This window comes from Balaenoptera borealis, assembly GCF_965194805.1.
Source record: "Balaenoptera borealis genome assembly, chromosome: 3".
Taxonomy (NCBI): Eukaryota; Metazoa; Chordata; class Mammalia; order Artiodactyla; family Balaenopteridae; genus Balaenoptera; species Balaenoptera borealis.
Window position 1 is genome coordinate 33,212,625 of NC_138866.1, and position 23,408 is coordinate 33,236,032.

The window sequence follows — 23,408 nt, forward strand, 5'->3', positions numbered from 1 at the left end:
TCTTACAAGGCAAGAAGCTCTCTCTCTGCTCTGTACACAGGGCGTAGTTCTTGTGCAATCAGACTGGAGGAGGATAATCAGGTTGCTATGTTGCCTTGATTTCCAAAAAGGTAATGGGCCTCTGGTACCAACCAGTGTCAGTATTCAGAAGGGGGCTGTTGGGGAGCTTTCAGTGAGGAAGCTCCTTCTCTGAAAACATTTCAATTTATGACTCCTGTGCTAATAAGCATTTCTGGGAGGTCAAATTGAATCTCCAGTACATAACATAAAAGTGTGCCCTGCAGCAAAAGGGTCAACTTTAAAAGACTAGACTTTTCCATGTTAAAAAAAAAAAAAAAAAGTGTAAACAAAGCAGTGATTCCCAGAACAGGAACAGAGGGGAAGGAGAAGTTCATGGCTTAAGAGGGCTTAAGGGATATTCTGGACATTCGGTCCCTCCTTCCCCTTTAGATGAAAGACAACTTATTGAGACTAGAAAGAGGAAATTTTAAAAAACGAAAAAGAATTAAAATACTTACAAATGATTTCAGTACTGAAATAAGTTCAGGGAAAGGGACGGTATGTTACCATTGGAGTTGACATTCTCCTTCTGATCTCTCATCCTCACATCCTGAAGCGTGTTCTATACAATACATGATAGCATATGGCCGGCTGCTGGATGGAAGACAGGACCCTGGAGCTCTATTTCTGACTTAGCTGTGGGCTTTTAATGAGACCAGGTGGGAGAAGAGAGTGATGTAACAGAGAACATCAGGGCAGGCCTTAGTAACGACCGGTTACTTCAGTTCTCTGAGCCTCAGTTTCCTCATCATGACCAGAAGGGGTTGTTCAAAATTCTCTCAAAAGTTCCCGCCTTTTCTAAAAACTTTGAATCTATGGTATTTTAATGATAAGAAGTTAGTTCCTCATTCTGGACCTCACTTTTTCCAGGAAGTTTGAGAATGCTCTACTCCACGTGCTGTCTTTGAATGTCTGTGCCCTTACCCAGCACTCATTTAAGCCTGAAGAGAGTGCAGACGCGGGGTCCTTTTCCTAAGAGCAGATTTCTCTCCAAATTAGGGATTTTCTTAGCCAATCCTACCTCCTAAAACCTTTTCATGGGTAAACATGTGTTGGCCAGTGGCCAAGTCCCAGCAAACAAAACTTCATAAGAAGAAAGCTTAAAGATGGGAGTCTGAGTGAAAGAGTAGGGATTAGAAAGGGATTATCATTCATTAAATTCAGTTTCTCCTGTTTAAAACCAGGCCCATGGCAGTTGCTGATCTTCAGCATACTGTTTTTTTGGTTGTTGTTGGGTCATTCATTTGAACTGAGGAAGTGACTGAGAATCTTGTTTAGCCCCAATAGAAAGATGAAGTAGGGAAATATTTAGGTCTGCTTTCTCCCAAGTTTCTCAAGGTAGTCTTAGTTACTTCTGCCGGTGGATCATCAGCTCTTTTTCTATTTGATGTGGAAAGCCAGAATTTCAGCGACCCACATTGAAGAGACTGACAATCAAAAGGGAGGAAGACTGCCAAGAAGAGGGCATTCGAGAATAAGGATTCAAGATGACCTACAAGATCCATGAGGCCACAGGGCAAAGGTATCATATAAAAGTGACTGAGACAGGCTCAGACATCTATCCACCAGCAAAATTAATTTCCTTGGGGGCCTGTGCTTCACTAACTGAACCTGTGAAACAGCTGTATTGAGCAACGTACTCTACTTCCTTGGGTCTTTAAAATTGACAATGGTCTGTAGGTCAAGTTCCAGCGGAAGTGATGTTTCTGACCTAGCTCTATAAATAGAGTACTGGAAAAAACCCATCAGCTGCAAATGGCCCAGCGACCACACGCTATCTATTAAGTAAGTAACCACAGTATCTATGCTGCCATTTTAGATGAGAAAAAAATTTCTCTTGTTATTTATAATCTTCTGAGCCTTGAGATTCTCAAAATACTTTAAAGCTATTAGTCTTCTTTTAGATTTACAAATAAAGGATCTGAGGCATAAAACCACACAATAACTGCCTCAACAGTATCTGTCCACTGAGGAAGGCCTTCGGCCTGAGGAAAGAACAAGGCTGCTTCACTGTGGGAAAGCACAAGATTTCAGTCCCAGTGTCTCTTGGCTACAGGTGAAACAGGTGATTGCTGTCCAGTCTCTCCTTGCACAGCACACGCAGGCTGGTCCAAGTTTCAATAAAACTCATTACTGAGGAAGGTGAGAAATGTGAAGAAGGCAAGAAAAGGTGGGGTGATCAGAACCTTTGCAATGCAAGAGTTAGAGACGGAGTAGTCCTCCACAGCAGAAGGTAGAAGTAGAGTTAAGCTAATCACTAGGATAAAGACTGGTTGTGCATCAGCACAAACAACTCAAACAACTCCACTGGGTTTTGTGTGGGAAGAAAATACTTTAAGTTTCCCATAGTCTCAGAGTGGACATGTAGGTTATCCTCCAACCAGGACGCTTTTGAAAATGAAGCAGGGACATTTTAATAAGTATATTGGGATAACAAAGATAAATTGGGACTGTTCTGGGCAAACCAAGATGTATGGTCACCCTACAGAGATAATCTTGTAGGAAATGTCCAGAAATCGGGGTGAGGACGCTCACCTTACAAAAAACTGATCATTCTGGAACCCATCTCATTTACCAACCAAAAGTTCTCTGCGGGCTACTGCATAGGACTTCGTGGCTATGTTTGCAGTGACAATCGTGAAGGTCCTTAAAGACAGCTAGGAAAACATAGGTTTGAGTAGAACAGAACTAGGGTGTCTGAATAGAAAGGAGCAATCTCCCTCCACCCAGCTCAGCTTCCAACATTGCCAGGAGGCCAGGCCCCTGAACCCTTTCTCCAATAACACGGCTTTCCTCCTGCTACCCTCCATTTAAGGAAAAAAAGAAAATCCTCAACAGTGGCCTGTAGCTAGGCCTCCTGACCCTTTGAAAAGAACTTTTTAATTAAAAATAAATTCACTCACTCGAGAAAACACATACTATCCTTAAGTAAATGCTGGCAAAATAAAACAAAGAAAATAAAAACCCAAACATTTAAGAAAAGCTGAGGCATTTTCTTTTTAATTTAGGCTTCATTCAGCGTAAGCCAGGAAGATGCTTATGTGAAATGGGTTTTCTTCCACAACAATGTGTCTTACCTGCTTGCTGTAAATCAGTGAATTCCTAAAATCGTGCCAATCAGCCATCTTGGTATGAGCTTTGCTTTTCTACTCTCATTGTAGAATCTGAGAATACCAGAGCTGGATTCTAGTAAGTCTTGTGTATTATATCTGGTCATCATCTCATTTTTTGACCATTTGATTTTTTTTTTTTCAGGTGACTTTTTTTTCCTGGCTGAAGCAGAAGGAATACAGCCAACTTATCCTGATTTCAGATTGTTTATAGTCCTGGCTGCTGGGAAAAAAATCACCCTCAGATGTGTGCATTGCCTTTGGAGAAAGCTAGGAACGGTAAAAAGTGGCATTTTTTTTTAACATTGGCATTTATATATTCTTTAAACTGTTTTTATTTGTTATTACCTTATTTATTTTGTTTGTTTTAAAAGTGGCATATCTTTTATCGGTCACTCTTCCTGGGGAAATTTAAACTACAGTGAAGTAATATTTGGTAGCTTTACATAGCCAAGGAATTAGTCTGGACAATGAATAAGCCAGGTGACAGCCCATTTGACTAAAGACCAGAGGGACACACTAATAGTCACAGGGTTTGCCTTTGGGAAATCAGCTTCCAAGGCAAACCCAGGACCAGGAGACAGGCGCCTTTCCCAAGGCCTCGACTGATGCAGAATCCGGACCAGGTAAGTCTGCTTTTGCTTCAGGCTGACACTGGATCACTGGCTCTTTGCAAGTAATAAGGACAGAAGGGGAAAAGAAATGCTGTTGTTTATCAGGAAATATGTGCTTGAAAAACAGTTCTGTGAAAACAGCAGTGGCTTAAAAAAAATCATAAATGCAGAAAGACATTTCAACTAAATACAATGTCTAACCCTGGACTGGATCTTGGATCAGGAAAAAAAAAAAAAAAATTGCCATGAAGGACATTATTAGGACACCTGGCAAAGTTTGAATATGGCTGGTATATTAGATAATGGTATTATATCAACATTAATTTCCTGGGTGAGATCATTATATTGTGGTTATGTCAGAGAAGTTCTTGTTCTTAGGAGATAAGTGCTGAAGTATTTGGAAATGAAGGGTCATGATGTTTAAACTTACTCTCAAATGGTTCAGCAAAGATAACAATAATAAATTAATATTATAAAAAATAACAACAATAATATGAGAGGGACCAAACAAATGTGGCAAAATGTCAACAATCTAGGGGAAGGGTATGTAGGAGTTCATTGTACTTTCCTTGGAACTTTTCTGTAGGTTTGAACTCTTTTTCTACAAAAAAAAGAAAAGAAAAAAGAAAGAAAGAAAAACAAATTAGTGTGAAAATATAGGTTGGCCAACTCTAAGAGATGACTTGGGCCAGTGATATAGAATCAGGACACAGGACTGGCTGGAGAAAGAACTAGGGCATTGTTTCCCATGTGTGTTTATGCATCAGAATCACCCAAACCAGGTAAACCTGTTTTAAAAATGCAGAATCCTTGTCCCCATACCAAACCTAATGAGTCAGGATCTCTGAGGAGTGATGCCCAGAAGTCTGCATTTTCAAAATGCTCTCCCAGATCACCTGTGTGTATATATTAAAGTCTGAAAAAAAATCACATGTTAGGCATTTGTTGTTTTGCTTGTAACTGTAGGCTTCTTTGCAGGTAATGGACGTCATGGATGCATTTGTATTAGAAAATCTCCACCTAGCATCTTGTGATGTAGATCTGCATCCTTTTCATCATGGAAGACATCATTCTGGGGAATGCCCTTTGGCCTATTTCCCAAGGGGGTAGAGAAGAGATGTAAATGCTCTTTAGAAACGCCATAATTCATCTGGTTAGAATGGTTGTCAAAGGGGTCACCCAAAACCCTAATTCAGAAGGTGGAGGAGGGGCAGCTGACAGCCTGGGGCATGAAACAGGACAGGGCTAGTGATGGGACCCAGGCAGGCAGAGACCCTCAGTAAGGTCCTCAGACAGGCTCCTTGACCAGCATTTCTTCTAGACACCAAGCATAGCTCAGCTTTCACAGTTCAAGCTTCCCTTTGTTTCTTCAGTGAGAACAGGAACAGAAAGTAAAGAGAATGAAGTGGGACAGGAGACAGACTCCCTGAGGTGCTTTGAAAACTCCAGAGTATATAAGAGCATCCGATGAATCCAAGTTAAAGGGCATTAATAAATACTGCTTCCCTCAAACTTGCAACATTGGTGTAATCATTATTCCCATATCATAGACAAAGAAGTTACTTGACTACTGAAACCCACCTAGTCAGGGGCAGAGCTGGGGCCCGAGCCCAGGCATTCTAAGACTTCCTGCTGTCCCAGCTGTCTCCCTTTTGGCGTCCAGAGCACATCATCGTGGAGAATGCTTTTAATTATCACCTTGCCCAGAGTGCGAAGATTTACTGGTATGCTTTCCTCCGGCCCCATCTTAAGCACCCCTTTGGGAAGTAGAGTGATCATGATAGGAATCAGGGTATTTTCATGGGTGGAAGGGAATGGAATGCTGGCGTCACACATGTTTGTTGCCCCTGAAGGCTCTGAGAAGGGGGCGGGGGGACGTAGACTGTTGAATAGTTAGTGAGGCAATCCCAGCATCCTCAGCACCCTGAGTTTTAGACAAGAACCCAAAGGTTCTTTGGGTTTATTTCCCACACTGGTGAATTCAGCCTGGCTGCCGAGTTCCTTCAGTTCAGCCTGTGTTTCCCTGACATCTGGAGCTGGGCTTCCTGAGTCAAGGCTAGGACAGAAGCAGCCGCACTTCTCCCTTTTTGGGGGGTGTGCACACACGCACAGGCACACATGCGTGCGTGCACGAGGGCTATCCCCATGACCATCATGCCAACATAAGGCTCAAAATAAATTGGGGCCATAGAGGAAGGGAAAATCCCATTTGTGACAGGAATTCATAGTGGTCCCAGATCACAAGTTGTAAGGTCCGAACAATGTGCAGATGGCCAGGGTATGGGGGATCTTAGGCAATGGGGGTTGACCTTGCTTTAACTTCCTCAAGTGTTCCTTCAAGAGAGTGTCCCAATCCCTGGTGGCAAAGTCTTTCGGGCAGCAGCCTCATGGCGGGAGAGGGAACTGATGAACCAAATGTGCTGATGCTAACAGGGTTATTTTAATCGGAGGAACTGGTTTTGGTGGCAGCAGGCAGTCAGTCCACATCTTCAAAACAAGAGTTCTTAAGCAAAGCAATTTCCTTCTTCCTTGAAGGCCACTATTTATCTACAGGACAGAACTATGGGTTTACTGAAAATGACCAGATTCAGCAAAGCGACCAAGACTACTGACTTGGTGTAATCTGTCCCCCATCTCAGATGTCACCTGATAGAAGACATTACAGTAAAGAACTACGAGGTAACATTTTGGGGATAATTAGTAATTTCTGGGCAGTACGCTCAATACCTTATATACATTATCTCTATCAGGGAGATGCCATAATCACACCAATTTTCTAGGGAAGAAAGTTGAGCTACAGAGAAAGGTTACTCAGCAAGTGGCAGAGCGAGGATTTGAACCCAGAGGTCTGACTAGTCACTTCAGCCATTTAGAAAGTACTACAAGAATGACCATTCATTTCCCTCTCTGGGAGGGAAAACTCATAAAGCGCCCTCACCCTGTTTTCTAGATATTCCACTCATTTTCTTTTCCTCATTAAACTATAATAGTCAACGTCTTATTCAGAGTCATCTGTACCTGCCTAGAAAAGCATATTTGATTAGTGTTCTCTCCCTATTGTTGGGAAACTCTTAGTCATATGACAGGTTTCTAGAAATTGATTCCAAAGAAAAATAAATCTCCAGATTCTGTAGCTTTTCAACTGAAAATATGTAAGTAAAATAACCTTAGTTGCCAAAATCATGACTGGCTTTCCTTCTGTGACTATAATCTCCACATCTGGCTCACCTTCTTTGCCAGAAGAACATGATTATATGTCTTTTTTATATCTTAGGATGTTTCTATATTTTATGACATTTCTAAGTGGAAGTGCTATGTTAATCGTCATTACAATCCCACTGATAATTGCATTAGTTCTTTTATCAATGTTAACTCCACAGTGAAAATAAAGCAGCAGAAGGTAAATGTCAGATGGTCAGAACAGCCCCACAGGAAGCCAGTTAGCCCATTTTTCTCATCTGTAATATAGTTGTGGGATGTGAAGCGAGATAGCAACTACAATTATCGTTTACATGTACCTACTATGTGCCAGACATGATTCCAGATGCTTTACATGATAAAAATCTCTTGACCATCTCAACAGTATGAAGTTGGATACTATTATTGCCCTCATTTTACAGATGATGATACTGTGCACACAATTGTATGTGCTGGTGAGTGGTGGAGACAGGATTCAAACCCTGACAGTGGCCCTAGAGCCTGTGTTCCAGCCTTGCCCATGATTCTGACAGGCAGCCTGGGCTAGGAGTCCTTGTTCTACCTGATTCCCCATGTCAGCAGTTGAGTCTGACCCCAGCAGTGGATTATTCTAACATCCATAGCCAAGGATGCCCATAAAATTTTCATGACATTACCATAGACTCATCTTGTTTATGAAACAGCATCGTGGTACAAATAGAAGAGTCAGGTATTAAGCGTTTTTTTAAGTAAAAGATTTTATAATCATTGTTCTTAAGGAAAGTGACATGCCTAAGGTCACATGCTTAGTCACAGGTCAAGAATGGTACAAACACCCCTTCACAGGTCCTGGAACCTCAGGACCTACTGCTTCTCTTAAACAGCATCACGGCCTCCTGCCTGATCCAGCATCTCTGTAAGTGGACACAGCTCTGTGCAGGACTGTGGGAATCACTGTACCTGCTTCGCAGCAGCCCTACCTCTAAATTAAAAACAGCACAACAGCAACAACAAAATAAGAATAAAATAAATGGCGGAAAGACCTCTAGGGTATAAAAATTTCCTTCAACTGATCATCAAGTTCCTTCTTGAAAGAGGCAAGTGCCTGCCAGCAGGAACCTAAAACTCATTATTATTCTGTATTTTCTTTCTGCATGACTGAAAAGTTTTTCTATCCTCCCACTCCCACCCCTATCAAAAGAATACCACCCCCACCCAAGACAATCACAAAGTTTAAAAGTAGCTAACTCGCACTTCAAAAAAAGTTTTTAAATAAAAACTCCAAAACCCACAGTGGTTGTAAAACAGCTTTGTGTGGAAGAAGGGCAAGTTTTCTCTTACGAGAGGCTCATTTCATAGGGTTGGGCAAAGAGAGAGATCAGGGGGGCAAGGGTGGGAACGCAGAAGAAGGGGAGGCGGGAGAGGAGGAGATAAAGGAGGAGGAATCGCTGGCTTTAAAAAGCAACATTGTCCAGAGAGGTGAAAGGGAACAGATGGCCGTGGAGAATGTGGCCCTCAAAGCCCCGAAGAAAGAGGCGATGCTGACAGATCTTGCTGTTTCCCATTGATGCCTGAATGTTCTAGTGTGGGGAGCCGAGGCCAGTGAGGGGGACAGACCTCTGTTCCCAGCGGCTCGCTGGGGCACTGGCGCTGAGGATCACTGAGAAAAAGAACAGGCAGGGGGGCGGGGAGGGCAAGCAGCTGTGGCCACAGAGGGAAGGACAGTGGGGGCGTGTGGGTTTCCATAGCCTTCTCTTTTGGCCCGGCCGGGAAAGGTCAGCCCAGTGCTGGTCTTTGCCCTGGCAGAGGTGAAGGAAAGGACAGCGGCTGGGGCCCAATGTCACAGTATCCTCCCCCGCAAAGGCATGTCTGGGACCAAACAGATCCCTTGGGAGAGGGAAATGAAGAAAATATTCCAAATGCTTTATGGAGGATTGAAACATTCAAACTACAATAAACAAGAAATTTGGGTCTATGAAAGAGGTAGAGAATCCTGCCAAGTAAATCTCATATTATTTCATGGAGTCTCAGGGCAGAGAAGTGATCTGCTGAGGAAACACAGCAGGAGTTGGTGGCAGACTCAGGAAGGAGTCCAGAGATCTGAGTTTGCCTCTAAAGAGGTGCCAAATTCAAAGTGGGGCTTTGCTGGACACAAGGGGATGACAGGAGGGGCACAGGGGCCTCTGGCGCCCAGGATGTGTTCATGTGTGTTCACGTGTGTGTGTGAGACAGGCACCTTGATGCTGGAGGATGTAACTGGAGACTCACAAGTCACCACAGAGCGACACTGGTATAGGCACCCCTGGAATCCTGGGAGGGGAAAGCCCGACAGTCAGCCCCTGCAGACGGAGGCCTGGAGAATTGGTTAAGAAGGGTAAGGGTTTGCGGAAGCAGCAATTGCAAAGAGGCCCATAAACTTCAGGGGACAAAGATGCGTCGGTGTCATTTCCTTAATGTAACTTTGATCAGGGAAATTACTGTTTCAAATGACCTCTTGAACTCTCCGTACATCCTCGAGAGGATGATGATAAAATTCAGCCCTGCTCCCGTCCAATGAGGAGGGAGCCACATTCTTCTTGGCTCTCTGTCCAGTTAGCTCCCCAGAGAGCTGCGCAAGCTCAGAACATTTCTCTGGTTTGGATTTGCCTCTCTCTTCTTCCCTGACCCAGAAAACGAGAGAGAACTGAACTCAGGCCTGAGGATCTTGAGACAGTGGGGCATGAGTTTGGAGAAACAGACCAGAATCATCATTTGGAAACATTCCTACAGGTCTCAGGCTCCCATAAACATCTCTCATCTAACCCTCAGTGGAAGTAAGAGAAGTTAAAAGGTGGCTCTAAATACATTTAGTGACCTGGCATGTTTATCTTTACCTGGGTTAGGTCTCCGTTTCCCCAGGAAAGAGGAGGCGGCAACGGCCGTCAAGCCCCACATTTTGCGCTGTGCGTACATCCGAGTTACTGAGAAAATTCCCATGGATCAGCGTAGTAAAAAAAAGATCAACCATGATGAAGACCTTGCCTTTTTATTTCCCTGCTTCATCCAAATTGCTCCCCAGGCGCTTTTAGATTTAGAAGCTCCACTAATCAACCTTATAAACAGCAGCCCAGCCACTGCATAGAAATTACTTTGTATAGTTCCTAAGTGAAATTACCCCCGGGGATAGAAGATGCCCAAGGCTTTAACAATTGCGACAGAACACAGCCTCAGTATGAGAAAAGGAGACAAGTACACTTTGACACCCCAATTGAAACTCCAGGCTGAATCCGACATAGAAGAATGTAATTACCTTTCCTAGTTTGACGGTACACTAAAGAAATGGGAGAAGTGGAATACCTATTAGGTCCCCACTAATCCTCCTCCTAAATTCAAAGCAGGGTTAGTCACTGGAATTCATTTCTGGGTATTCTTACTCTCCACTATTGTTAAACAGCTCAATTGATAAGTGCTTGCAGCTAATAATGCTTTCTACTGAGCTCACCCCTCCTCTTTCCCAGCTGCTCAAAGCACTTTACAAATATCACCTCATTATTCTTTATAACACTCAAGTGAGCCTGATAGGTGGAAAGGTTCATTATCTTCTCCTTACCAATAGGGTAAACAGACAAAGGAAGAAGCAACTTGTTTGAGCCAACAAAGCAGAGGCAGAACTAAAACTCGGCCATCCTCCTGACTCTACCTGTGTACATGTCCTGTGGCAGCCTGGAAAGCTGTTCTGCTGACCCGGCAGGATTTTCTAGCTGTGGACTGTGCTGTAATCGACAGGTCCACAGAACTGGGGCACTGACTGGAGGGTAAAGGACAGGAGTCACTGGAGAAGCCCCACATGAGTGGCCTTAACTGGTTGGGACAGGTCACTTCACCTCTGAGTCTCAGTGTCCTCCTCAGGAAAAGGAGGGGTTTCCATTAGAGGATCTTAAGGTCCCTTCCAGCTCTTTAGATAATGCGTGAAGTGAGAGTTTCAAAAGAGGGCTTCTATTTTTCACCAGCCCCTTGTGACAATCTGAGTTTCAGTTTGCTTATCGGCCTGAAATAGTATCCTTGTCTCTTGGCCGAGTCCCTGTGTCATCCAATGTCCACCCAAATGACAGTGGGGATCAAATCAGTCTGTGTGAGATGGGAAGTGAGAGAGGTAGTCCTGGGACATCAAGGCCAAGGACTAAAGAGATGGAGGGAGGCAGGGAACAGAAAGAAGACTGGAAAGGTCATAAAAAGAAGAATCGGCAAACAACATTTTGAACTCTGCCCGGGGCCTTACCTAGGGACACTCCTTACATTCCAAGGAACCTATGACAAGTCCTTCAAAATTTAAGAAGGCTCTAAAGAAAGAGCATTTGCTTTGGTCTTTCTAAATACAGGGTTCACTTGCCAACCCTAAAAGCCATGTGAACAATGCTCCAATGTACCCTGTAGTGGTGGTTTTCCATTTAAACAGAATTTCATTTTAATGAAATAACATTGGTGTGCCTTCAAGTTAATTAAAACAGGATTTTACAGGTGGCTTCATAGCTTATAATTTGTGTTGCTTGAGCCAGATATGCCTAAGCCCTTAGGAAATCAGAAGCATTTGATCTCTCTGATCTTTTACACTTTCTTTTCCTGAATGATGCTTTGATACTCTTTGTTTGCCACAAAGAGAGTTGGAGAGAGAGGACATTTAGTAAAATCAACATTTGTTTGCAGGAGAAACAGCCCTCACAACCAGAATAATGACCTTGGAAAGAGTCTTGGGTGATGGGCTGATTACAATGACTGGATATAAAGGACTGACTGTGTAGTCGCCAGAAAGAAACACATTTCTGTAATATCTCAGTTGTTTCTATTGGCCTGGCCTTCCTTGCATTCATCATGGGAACTGAGTCAACAAGTTTGCTTGCTTTTATTTCACTGATTACAGTGCATTTTTTTTTTTTTCCTCCACATACAGGGAAAAAAAGAGTAAAGAACAAATGAAAGTCAGAGGCTTGACGATCCAAAAAAAAAATGGGTATAATTTTATTTATCTTCAAGTCCAGCTGCAAAAGCGACTAGTTGCAAGCTTTATTCCATCTGCTCTCTCTGAGGACCTCAGCCTGACCTTGTGGAACCTTCTTTCTGGGAAGTTAAAGAATTTCCAGGATTAGCTGAAGTCCTGAGGCCGCCAACTGTGACAACCTACAAAGTCCTCTTAGGTAATGGATTCAGACCCCACTTCTGCTCAAGGCCAAGATGGTCCCTGATGAGTTGGAAATATTCTAATTTCCTAGACCATAACGCAAATTAACCCCGGAAGAATTTCAGAAGGGCAAGTTCAACATGTCTGCATACTAAAGACTCAACAACTGATGTATCTGTGACAACAGATATGTAATTGAACTTGAAAAGCAGGAATTAAGAGGTCATCAGAAACAAGTTTAAAAAAGAATACCGGAAGGAAGGAAGGAGGGAGGGAGGGAGGGAGGGAGGGAAGGAAGGAAGGAAGGAAGGAAGCAAGGAAGGAAAAGGAAGGGGGGGGGAAGAGAGAGAGACAGAAAGAAAGCTTTATAAATTTAATAATAATTATCTCCACCACCTGATTCTGGAAGAAGGCATTTTCTGAACATCTCCTGAACTGAACTTTTGAATTCTCCAGGAGAAGGTCAAGTTTCCAATGCTGATCAGATAAAATGCCAAATTTCTCTCACCATTATAATCCCAAGGCGAGGAAAGGGGAAGAATGAATTAATATTCTTAGTTTATCGTCAAGTGGCCCAGAGAAGAGTAAGGCTTTAGATCCTACCAAGGATTGTACTAGTTTAATGTAGCCTAGAGGTCACCCTAATCACTCCTCTGACACTGTCTTTCCCTGTATCTCCTAAACAGTACAGATATCTGGGTAGTTAATAGAACGGCTTCCAACTCGATTCTGTGACTAACTCATTCTGTGACTTCCTTAGGGCTCAGTTTCTCTATTTGAAAAATGGAGTAGGATTAGAGGGTCTCTAACATCCCCTCCATCTCTAATATGCCCTACTACTATTGTATCTCTGCATAGATTGGCTCCAGCATTTTCCCCAGCCCACTGTATTTTCTACCTTTTAAGTTTTATCTAGTGCTGGTCCCTATAGGTCCCTTACAGTGTCTGAGGAGTCTCAGGTCATGAATTCAGGCTTTACTGGCCAACAGGAATATTTATTTCTCTTCACTCCTACAGAAGAAAGTTAAAGTCAGAATACTAGTGTTCCAGGTGACCTCACTCAGGAAAACCCACTGGCATATGCCAACAGATACAATCCAAAATGAGAAAGGATGAAGACCCAAGTGGGGAGATTTATCATGTAAACCAAAACTACTACAGGGTAAGCTCTCAGTGTGAACATCTAGGAAATCAATGGGTAGCTTTTAAAATAACTGACTAGAACTTCAAGGCTCAGATGTTTCCACTACCCAAGATTTGCAGTCTAGTTTATGACCCAGCTCAGCAACTATCTCCACAATGATGGGTTTCCACAATGTTAGTTGAGGAAATTTTAAGAATAGTCAGCAACTCCAAGGAATTTTTCATTCAAGAACATTCAGCAATATGTAAGTATTATTTCTTATGATCCCAAACAGGTGTGTCAATGAGGTTCTCCATTTGAGCAATAAGGAACATTTTATAGACTTGTCTCAGGTAAGAGAGTAAGCTAGGAGTTGAACAGAGACTCTAATAAACCACTCACAGAATTATCTGGATTCCGAATGGGTTACATGTTATCAGAAAACCTGGATTTAAAATGGAAGAGAGAAATTTAGAAGATTCATTGAGAAACAAGAGGTCCAATTCCATCCTGAGTATCGGATTTCCCTGGTGACTCACCATCCATTTGCTTACTACCTTTATTCAGAAGTCTTCTGGAAGCCTGACCAGGATGGATCAAATCCAGATCTATCAAAATGACTAATACAGATAACAATGTGTGTTCCTGATTTTTTTTAAACGTAAGTTTCCACTTTTCTATATTACCTTTCAGGTCAATTCAGAATGCAGCCTCCTTAAGATAGACCAACAGTTAGGATACTTTGGTAGAGCTGATATATTAAACAAAAAAGCAAATTGCAAAGTAGTATGTGCACTATGGTCTAATTTTTTTTTTTTTTTTTTTTTGAGAATGGATTTGGAAGGGTTTTTTTTTTTAAAGGGAACGCTATTTATTTATTTATTTATTTATTTTGGCTGTGTTGGGTCTTCGTTTCTGCGCGAGGGCTTTCTCTAGTTGCGGCGAGCGGGGGCCACTCTTCATCGCGGTGCGCGGGCCTCTCACTATCGCGGCCTCTCTTGTTGCAGAGCACAGGCTCCAGATGCGCAGGCTCAGTAGCTGTGGCTCACGGGCCTAGTGGCTCCGCGGCATGTGGGATCTTCCCAGACCAGGGCTCGAACCCATGTCCCCTGCGTTGGCAGGCAGATTCTCAACCACTGCGCCACCAGGGAAGCCCTGGTCTAATTTTTGAAAAAAAATTTACATAAGTACTTATGTGTGTAGAAATGTGGATAGAATTATAAACACTGATATTTTACATCATCTTACTGGAAGGGCATTATAAGTTTTATTTTCTTTTTTTGGTTATCTATATTTTCTATTGGTTCATACAGCAACATGGAAAAATTTTATAAATATAATGTTGAGCAAAAGACAGCATTACCAAAGAAAACCTACTATGTGATTCTGTTTATATGAAGTTTAAATACAGGCAAAACTAATCTATGTTTGTAGAAATCTGGATAGTGGTTACCTTTGGTGGGGGGTTCAGGGTAGTGATAGAAATGGGGAGCTTCTAGGGTATACTGATGTTCTGTTTTTTAATCTGGTGCTGGTTACACATGTGTGTTTGCTGGAAAAGTTCACGGAGTTGTACACTTACAATGTGTACACTTTTTTATTTGCGTTATGCTGCATTTTTAAAGTTACTTAAATGAAAACCAAACCAAACCAAACCTGCATCTAGAGGCTTCCTCACACATACTGTCAAAAAGTCTAGAGAAACGACTATTACTTTTGGGTGGGGAGAGATATGTCAAACTGTGCTTTCAGTCGTACAACAGTCTCCTTTGGGTGGTGGCGACCACAAGGAGGAGACTACATTATCTCCACAGCCCCGTATCTGAGAAAGGGGCTCTGGAACCAGGCTCCGTGAAAGCAGGAAGAGAAACACAAAATTATATTCGTGGAAGGGTCCTGATTTGTGCATATCAGTGTCCTTCACATCTCTCTTGACAACACTGTGTTGATGGTGACTCTGGAAATCCAGGTTTTCATTTGACTCAGCCTCACTATAAGGCTTGTTGAATCAGCCTGGACCAGATGCGGCCACATCGGGAGGTGCACGTCCTGCACTGAGCGTGCATTCATAAAAACAAGCAAAAGTGGCTACCTTTGCTAGAAGAGAGGCTCTGTGAAGGCCAGGACTTTGTATCCCCAGTGCCTAATGCAAGTCCTGGCACAGAATAGACACTCAATAAATATTTTTGAAGTGAGTGAGTGTATAAATCCACTTTCAAAAAGAAGAAACTGTTACAGCTCAAGTAGAAGTTACCATGAATGGTAAACGGAAAGGAAAAAGATGCAGTAGGATGATATATATTTAATGATTTGTGTCTCTGCTTGCCCTTCAGTGTTCCTCAAGTAAAGCCAAGTCAGGAATGGGGAGATTTGTGTTGCTGTAGATTTTTGGTAAAACCATTTAGAAAAGCACTGTCCAATAAAAATGTGACATAGCCCACAAATGTAATTTAAAATTTTCTAATAGCCACATCAAAAAAAAAGAAAAAGGTGAAATAAATGTGAATAATATATTTCATTTAGTACAACATATCCAAAACATTATCATGTCAACATGTAATCAATATGAAAAGTAAGATATTTTACATTATTTTCCCTGATACTAAATCTCTGAAATCCAGTGTGTATTTCACACTTATAGTACATTTCAGGTGCTTAATAGCCATATGTATCTAGTGACTATTGTATCAACAGTGCAGGTCTAGGGGGATATCCATTTGGTGGAAGTTCTTTTAGAAAAGATGAACAGGGTGTGTGTGTGTGTATGTGTGTGTGTGTGTGTGTGTGTGTGTGTGTGTGTGTAAGAGTGCTTGAGAGAGAGAGAGAGAGAGAGAGAGAGAGAGAGACTGACTTGTTAACACTGGTCCCGTCTGTTCCTGAAGTCAGCTATGTCCTAGTCCTTAGCTTCTATAGATATGCCAGTATCCTTATGAGAATTTCCACTTTCTGCTTATGCTACTTCAAGTATGGTTTCTGTCACATGCAATAAAAAGAGGCTTAACTCATAAATATAGAGAAAACACGCCCATGGGTGCATCCTGCTTTAAAGGCAAAACATCTGTCAAACAGTTGACACTAAATCAGCATTGTTGAATTTATAAATCAAGAAATAAAGGCGTTAACAAAAATTCTATTCTGAAAGTTTTTTCTGTTACTTGCTGTAGGTTGCACCATCAATTTGTACATCACTTTTGAGAACAAATGAACCAAAGTCTTGTTCTAGCTTGAAGTACTCCAGGTGCATTTTAACTGTAAATTCTGAATCAAACAGGAGTTTAATAAGGTGCAGGCGCTACAAGTTACCTGGATACTATCCATCTGAGACTGCTGCAATGTAAAAGAAATGAAAAGAACAGCCTTTCTATCAGCCAACATCCCTCCTGCTTCATCTCAGGGTTTGTCTTCCTGCCAACACACATTTATTTCTGTGTCTTTGGTTAAACATGGAACTGGAGTTTGAGGGGAACGGGTCAATAGTTTAACTTCACTGAGGAAAAAGCAGCCACCATCCCTGATTACCATCGCCTAAATTGCTTTGTGATTTAAATGCCATAAATAATTTTGGTATCTCAGTACTGTTTTTCATTCTGCTATAGGTCCAGACCTGAACGGGAGAGATGATATCAGTGTACAGTTTCAGCTCGATTCCAGCTTTCCCATGTCACAAACCACTCTTTGGGCATCCTAAGAGAATATGTGGTCCATGTTCCTGGGATATCACTGCAGGCAATTAGTGCCAGCAAGGTGGAAAGGCAGGACTAAATGAGAGGCTAAAACAATCACCTTCCCATTGCTTGATGCGAAGCCCTCCTGGGATGAGAAGAGAGAGAATCCCCTAAAGAGAAGTTCTGGACTGGCTTTCAAAATGTCTAATGCTAAAGGCACATGCAATTCAGGGAGACTGGAGGAGATGGTAAAGGCCGAAGGGGTACTTGGCAGTATCAGGGCAGAGAGTCAGAAAGGACCAAAAAGAGCAAGCTCTCCGTCATCTGCTGCTGTTAAAATTCCTCGATGAGCCCCACAGGGACTGAATGTGGGAGGAATCCTGCAGAATTAGCTGTAACTCCCGCCATCCCGAGAGGTGTGAGCTATTTAGTGCCAAGGAGAGGAATGGGGAATGGTATGTTATTGCTACATTCATGTGAGTCATAGGCTTGTAAATGCTTTATATCCTGCATAGATCATTCATCATTTGAGTTGGGAACTTAACCCAACTGTCTATGGAGCTGTTCCTGATTTGCCCTGGTTGAAAGGGTTAAGCAGGTCAGAGAATACTTAACCTCTAATATTCGAATTTTCTGCTCATGATGAGTGGGAGAGACACTTAGCAGATGGAGCCCCCGGCAGGAAGGCAGTGCTCCTGGTTTCTGCCAAGAGCTTATGTGTGGCCTTATGTAAGTCCCTGCTTTTATCTCAAAGTTTTTATTTGCAAAGAAAGGGGCAACTAAAACTTCCAGAGTACACTGCCCTAAATGTTGATAAGAGCACATCTGAAGAACCTGCAAATTCTGGGAAGAATGCTGAGGAAATAGAGCAGATTAAGGGACCACCTTAAGTGACCACAGTAAGTGGCTAGAAGCACAGACTCTGGAGCCGAGCTCTGGGTTTCAATTCTGGCTCTGCTACTTATTAGCTGTTTGCCTTTGGACAAACTACTTAATCTCTCAGTGTCTCAGTTTCCTCATCTGTAAATCAGAGATAGTAATAGTACCTACCTCATAGGTACCATTAAGTGAGTTCATATACGTTAAATGCCTAGACCAGTGTCTGGCAGTATTAGTAAATTTCACTACTAACAAGTACAGCGTACTTTCATTTTTAGAGCTGGAAAAGACTTCACAAAATATTTAGTCCTTCTCAGAAAACACCCTTTCACAGATGAGAAAACCAAGGGCCAGAGAGGTCAAAATAAGTGAATAGGGATGATTTGCGTATCCCAACCAGCCTGTCAGAGACGATGACACTCCTGAACAACTATTCGCAGAAAATGCCGAGTCATCACTGGATGTTCTTAATGCTAGACTAGGACCAGAAGTAAGACATGTCCTCCTGGACATTGTCCTCGGGGACAAATTAGGCCTTACTCGTTCTTAGCTGCCGGATGGGCTCTTGTGCCCTTCAGCATTTTAAGAAAGGATGGAAGAGCATTTGGCCGATGGTACGTAGTGGTCAGCCCGAAACTGCAGTTGCCTTGAGGAGGTGCTAGGAAGGAAGAGGATGCTAGTGGATGAAAGGCCGAAATCTATCACACTGGCTCTAAGAGTCTTTTGGAAGAATGAGTCAAGTCCAGAGGCTTCCATTCCTGTTCTGCGGGCTGAGGGGAGGCTTCACCTCGAGGTGATGCAGCAGTGAAGGGTGCAGGCCTGGCAAGTTGCCCACTGCGGGAGGCGGTGGCCCAGCTGATGGGAGAGTCAGGCTGAGCAGTCCCACTACTCCCAGGAGACCTGGAGCAAGCTCATAGCCAGGGGAAGTGAGGATTAACACAATGTGGTGTCCGAGCTAATGAGTGAGCAAAACAGAGACAGATGGCAATTGCAGTAACTTCACTCTCCCATCTCTGCTTGCAGTGCACTCCCACTAGCTTCTCCTCTGTCCTCATGCTATCTAACTCTGCCCGGCCCTCTCGGTCCATCTCGGCAGATCACGGTCACAGAGAAACCACCCTGCATGAAAGAAAAGCTGTAACACTGCCTTCTAAATATGACCATCAACCACAGGTGGGGTGTAGTGGCGAGGACGAGGTCTTTCAGACAACTTTGGAGAGATATTGACCTTTGGTTCTAGAGGAAAAACAAAGTTAATTTTATTGAATTCTTGTTATTTTATACTTGACATATAATTCCTCATAGCAACTGCTTAAAAGGCACACAGTTGCATATGAGAATGCTTATAAAGGGGCATAATTTATTACTTGGGGATGAAAACAAGAAAAGGGAACTTTTATTCTGAACCTGAAATAAGTTTCCTTTAGTCAGAACTACAGTCTGCGGAACAGTTTCCTTCACAGGCATTTATCACATGTGATCGACAATGTTCGTGCAGGCTTAGACCAGACCTTGCCACTTTGGGAGGCAAACAACTGCTTTACAAGTTATTTACTACTCTGTACCTCTTTTAGGGATTTGCTTTTTTCTGCTTCTTTTTCAATGGTCATTGTTTCCAGGTGGTATTACTGTGTCCGCTGCTCAGAGACTCACCTGGCACTGAGGCTAGCCCGGACCGAGCCATACTGGAAAATCCTGCCTCCTACTTTGAAAACTGGTTCATTTTACAATAATCTCTTTAATAATAAAATTCCAGTATGTAAACAACAGAAGATCTTCAGAATGAAAAAGAAGTCTAAAAAAAATCCCTGACTTATGCGTTTTGGTAAATGTCACCCCCTCCTCCTATTCTGCCTATTTATTTCATTCAATAAGGTAATAAGAAACTTAAAAGAAAAATTAAGTTAAACTTCATTGATGCAAATGGGTTTCACTTTTGCAAAATGAAAAAGCTGACTCATGAGAAGAAACTTCAGTGGTCACTGAATTATTCAATAGACCATGCACCTAAATAGGGATATTGAGAAAGAGGCCTGTAAGCAGGCTTCTCACTCCTGCCCATATCCCCAAACTTTCCCACCCAGTGACCCCCTGGGGGCTACCTGCTCACCTCTGTCTTCTTAGAACAGGGCCTTGGGACTGACACAGTAAAAGTGATCAGCTGTAAGTCTCTGCAGCTTGTCAGCCAGCAGGGTCAACTTTAGACCAACGGAATTCTGGAGAAATACTTATATTAGACCCTTGATCATATGCCTGATAATTAGAGGCAGCAAAATATGCTGGTGGAGACCTTGAACACGGGGTACAGAAAGTAACACTCTGAGGGAACCAAATACAACCTTTTTGGAAGTGGTACTTCATTGTGGAACACACTTTCCAACCCTAAGGGTCAGCTGTCTTTCATGGGAAGTAACTAGATACAACCTCCTTGTAAAAAGAGGAGGATATCCTGAAGAAGTGAAACTGGTAAGTGATCAGCATCTAGTTCAGTTACATTTCCTGCATTGTACACTATAGGGTTTCTCAGCCTCAGCACTGCTGGCATTTTGGGCTGGATAAGTCTTGCTTGTGGGGGCTGTCTTGTACACTGTAGGATATTTAATGGCATCCTCCAGAAGCATCCCCCTCCAGTTGTTATAAACAAAATGACCTCAGACATTGCAAAACATCCCCTGGGGTGGCAACATTACCCCTGGTTGAGAATAACTGGTATACTAGTATACATGGTAGAGCTAAAAATTCTGAAAAAGCTTGAATGGGAGACAGTATAAACTTATGGCTGATGCTTTGAAAAGTTAAATAATCAGCTTGTAATATATATTTTTATCTTGCTTAATAAGAATTCAACTCTTAAGCAGCCAAAGAGAATGAAGTACTGAAGGAGAACCAGCACCAAATGACAAGAGGCATTGAGTGCTTCCAATGGGTAGACATTTAAGAGCAAATTAAGAATTAACTGCTTTTTGAAATAGAAGGAATCCAAATCAGAAAAGAAGTAAAGCTATCACTGTTTGCAGATGACATGATACTATACATAGAGAATCCTAAAGATGCTACCAGAAAACTACTAAAGCTAAACAATGAATTTGGTAAAGTAGCACGATACAAAATTAATGCACAGAAATCTCTTGCATTCCTATACACTAATGATGAAAAATATGAAAGTGAAATTAAGAAAACACTCCCATTTACCACTGCAACAAAAAGAATAAAATATCTAGGAATAAACCTACCTAAGGAGATGAAAGACCTGTATGCAGAAAATTATAAGACACTGATGAAAGAAATTAAAGATGATACAAATAGATGGAGAGATATACCATGTTCTTGGATTGGAAAAATCAACATTGTGAAAATGACTATACTACTCAAAGCAATCTACAGATTCAATGTAATCCCTATCAAACTACCACTGGCATTTTTCACAGAACTAGAACAAAAAATTTCACAATTTGTATGGAAACACAAAAGACCCCGAATAGCCAAAGCAATCTTGAGAAGGAAAAACTGAGCTGGAGGAATCAGGCTCCCTGACTTCAGACTATACTACAAAGCTATAGTAATCAAGACAGTATGGTGCTGGCACAAAAACAGAAATATAGATCAATGGAACAGGATAGAAAGCCCAGAGATAAACCCATGCACATATGGTCACCTTATCTTTGATAAAGGAGGCAAGAATATACAATGGAGAAAAGACAGCCTCTTCAATAAGTGGTGCTGGGAAAACTGGATAGCTACATGTAAAAGAATGAAATTAGAACACTCCCTAACACCATGCACAAAAATAAACTCAAAATGGATTAAAGACCTAAATGTAAGGCCAGACACTCTAAAACTCTTAGAGGAAAACATAGGCAGAACACTCTATGACATAAATCACAGCAAGATCCTTTTTGACCCACTTCCTAGAGAAATGGAAATAAAAACAAAAATAAACAAATGGGACCTAATGAAACTTAAAAGCTTTTGCACAGCAAAGGAAACCATAAACAAGACGAAAAGACAACCCTCAGAATGGGAGAAAATATTTGCAAATGAAGCAACTGACAAAGGATTAATCTCCAAAATTTACAAGCAGCTCATGCAGCTCAATATCAAAAAAACAAACAACCCAATCCAAAAATGGGCAGAAGACCTAAATAGACATTTCTCCAAAGAAGATATACAGATTGCCAACAAACACATGAAAGAATGCTCAACATCATTAATCATTAGAGAAATGCAAAAACTACAATGAGATATCTCACACTGGTCAGAAGGGCCATCATCAAAAAATTAACAAACAATAAATGCTGGAGAGGGTGTGGAGAAAAGGGAACCCTCTTGCACTGTTGGTGGGAATGTAAATTGATACAGCCACTATGGAGAACAGTATGGAGGTTCCTTAAAAAACTAAAAATAGAACTACCATACAACCCAGCAATCCCACTACCGGGCATACACCCTGAGAAAACCATAATTCAAAGAGAGTCATGTACCAAAATGTTCATTGCAGCTCTATTTACAATAGCCAGGATATGGAAGCAACCTAAGTGTCCATGAACAGATAAATGGATAAAGAAGATGTGGCACATATATACAATGGAATATTACTCAGCCATTAAAAGAAACGAAATTGAGTTATTTGTAGTGAGGTGGATGGACCTAGAGTCTGTCATACAGAGTGAAGTAAGTCAGAAAGAGAAAAACAAATACCATATGCTAACACATATATATATGGAATCTAAAAAAAAAAAAAAAAGGTCATGAAGAACCTAGGGGCAAGATGGGAATAAAGACACAGACCTACTAGAGAATGGACTTGAGGACACGGGGAGGGGGAAGGGTAAGCTGGAACAAAGTGAGAGAGGGGCACAGACATATATACACTACCAAAAGTAAAATAGATAGCTAGTGGGAAGCAGCCGCATAGCACAGGGAGATCAGCTCCGTGCTTTGTGACCACCTAGAGGGGTAGGATAGGGAGGGTTGGAGGGAGGGAGGGAGACGCAAGAGGGAAGAGATATGGGGACATATGTATATGTATAACTGATTCACTTTGTTATAAAGCAGAAACTAACACACCATTGTAAAGCAATTATACTCCAATAAAGATGTTTAAAAAAAAAAAAAAGAATTAACTGCTTTTTTTCCCAGTTGGTTTCTTATCTGGAAAGAAGAATCAGAGTAAACTAAAGGAATCTAAGGAATATAAACAAGGCCATCTGGTGTCAGAAAGTACAGTGATCTGAGTCTAAAGACCAAAAGGGCTAGGCCCAGTTGAGCCAGAAAAAGCCACGTGACACTGTGCTGGTAATTTAACAAGAGGTTTATTTTTTCCACTTGTCCCCAAGAGTCCTTTCAAGTTTTAACCATGTCACCTTCATATCCTAGGAAGCTATCAAAATACCATCAGTAGGATATGTCTTTAAAGTGGTTTTTAGACTAACCAGGATACATTTATGCTGGTCCAATCAGTGAGATGGCTGGCCCAAGTTAAAGCCAGATAAGGGAATACAACCTTGAAATCTTAATTTCATTCACATAGGTGAGCAAATCAACTATACTGAGTAGCATTCAAAGAGTATTAAGTTCTGAGTCCTTGTGGGACTAGACATAGCAGAGTGCCTGACAAAGTGTCAT

At 41.9% G+C, this 23,408-nt stretch overlaps 1 protein-coding gene across 10 annotated transcripts in view; it reads right to left on the minus strand.

Moving 5' to 3' along the window:
* RAD51B (RAD51 paralog B) overlaps window positions 1–23,408 on the minus strand; it is a 734,492-nt gene that overhangs the window by 176,673 nt on the left and 534,411 nt on the right. The window contains exon 10 of one of the 10 annotated variants that reach the window (XR_014242394.1): window positions 16,091–16,212. The exons of the other annotated variants lie outside the window; for them this stretch is intronic. The gene's annotated coding sequence lies outside the window, so the exon portion shown is untranslated. The remainder of the gene's footprint in view (window positions 1–16,090; window positions 16,213–23,408) is intronic. 10 annotated transcript variants of the gene reach the window in all.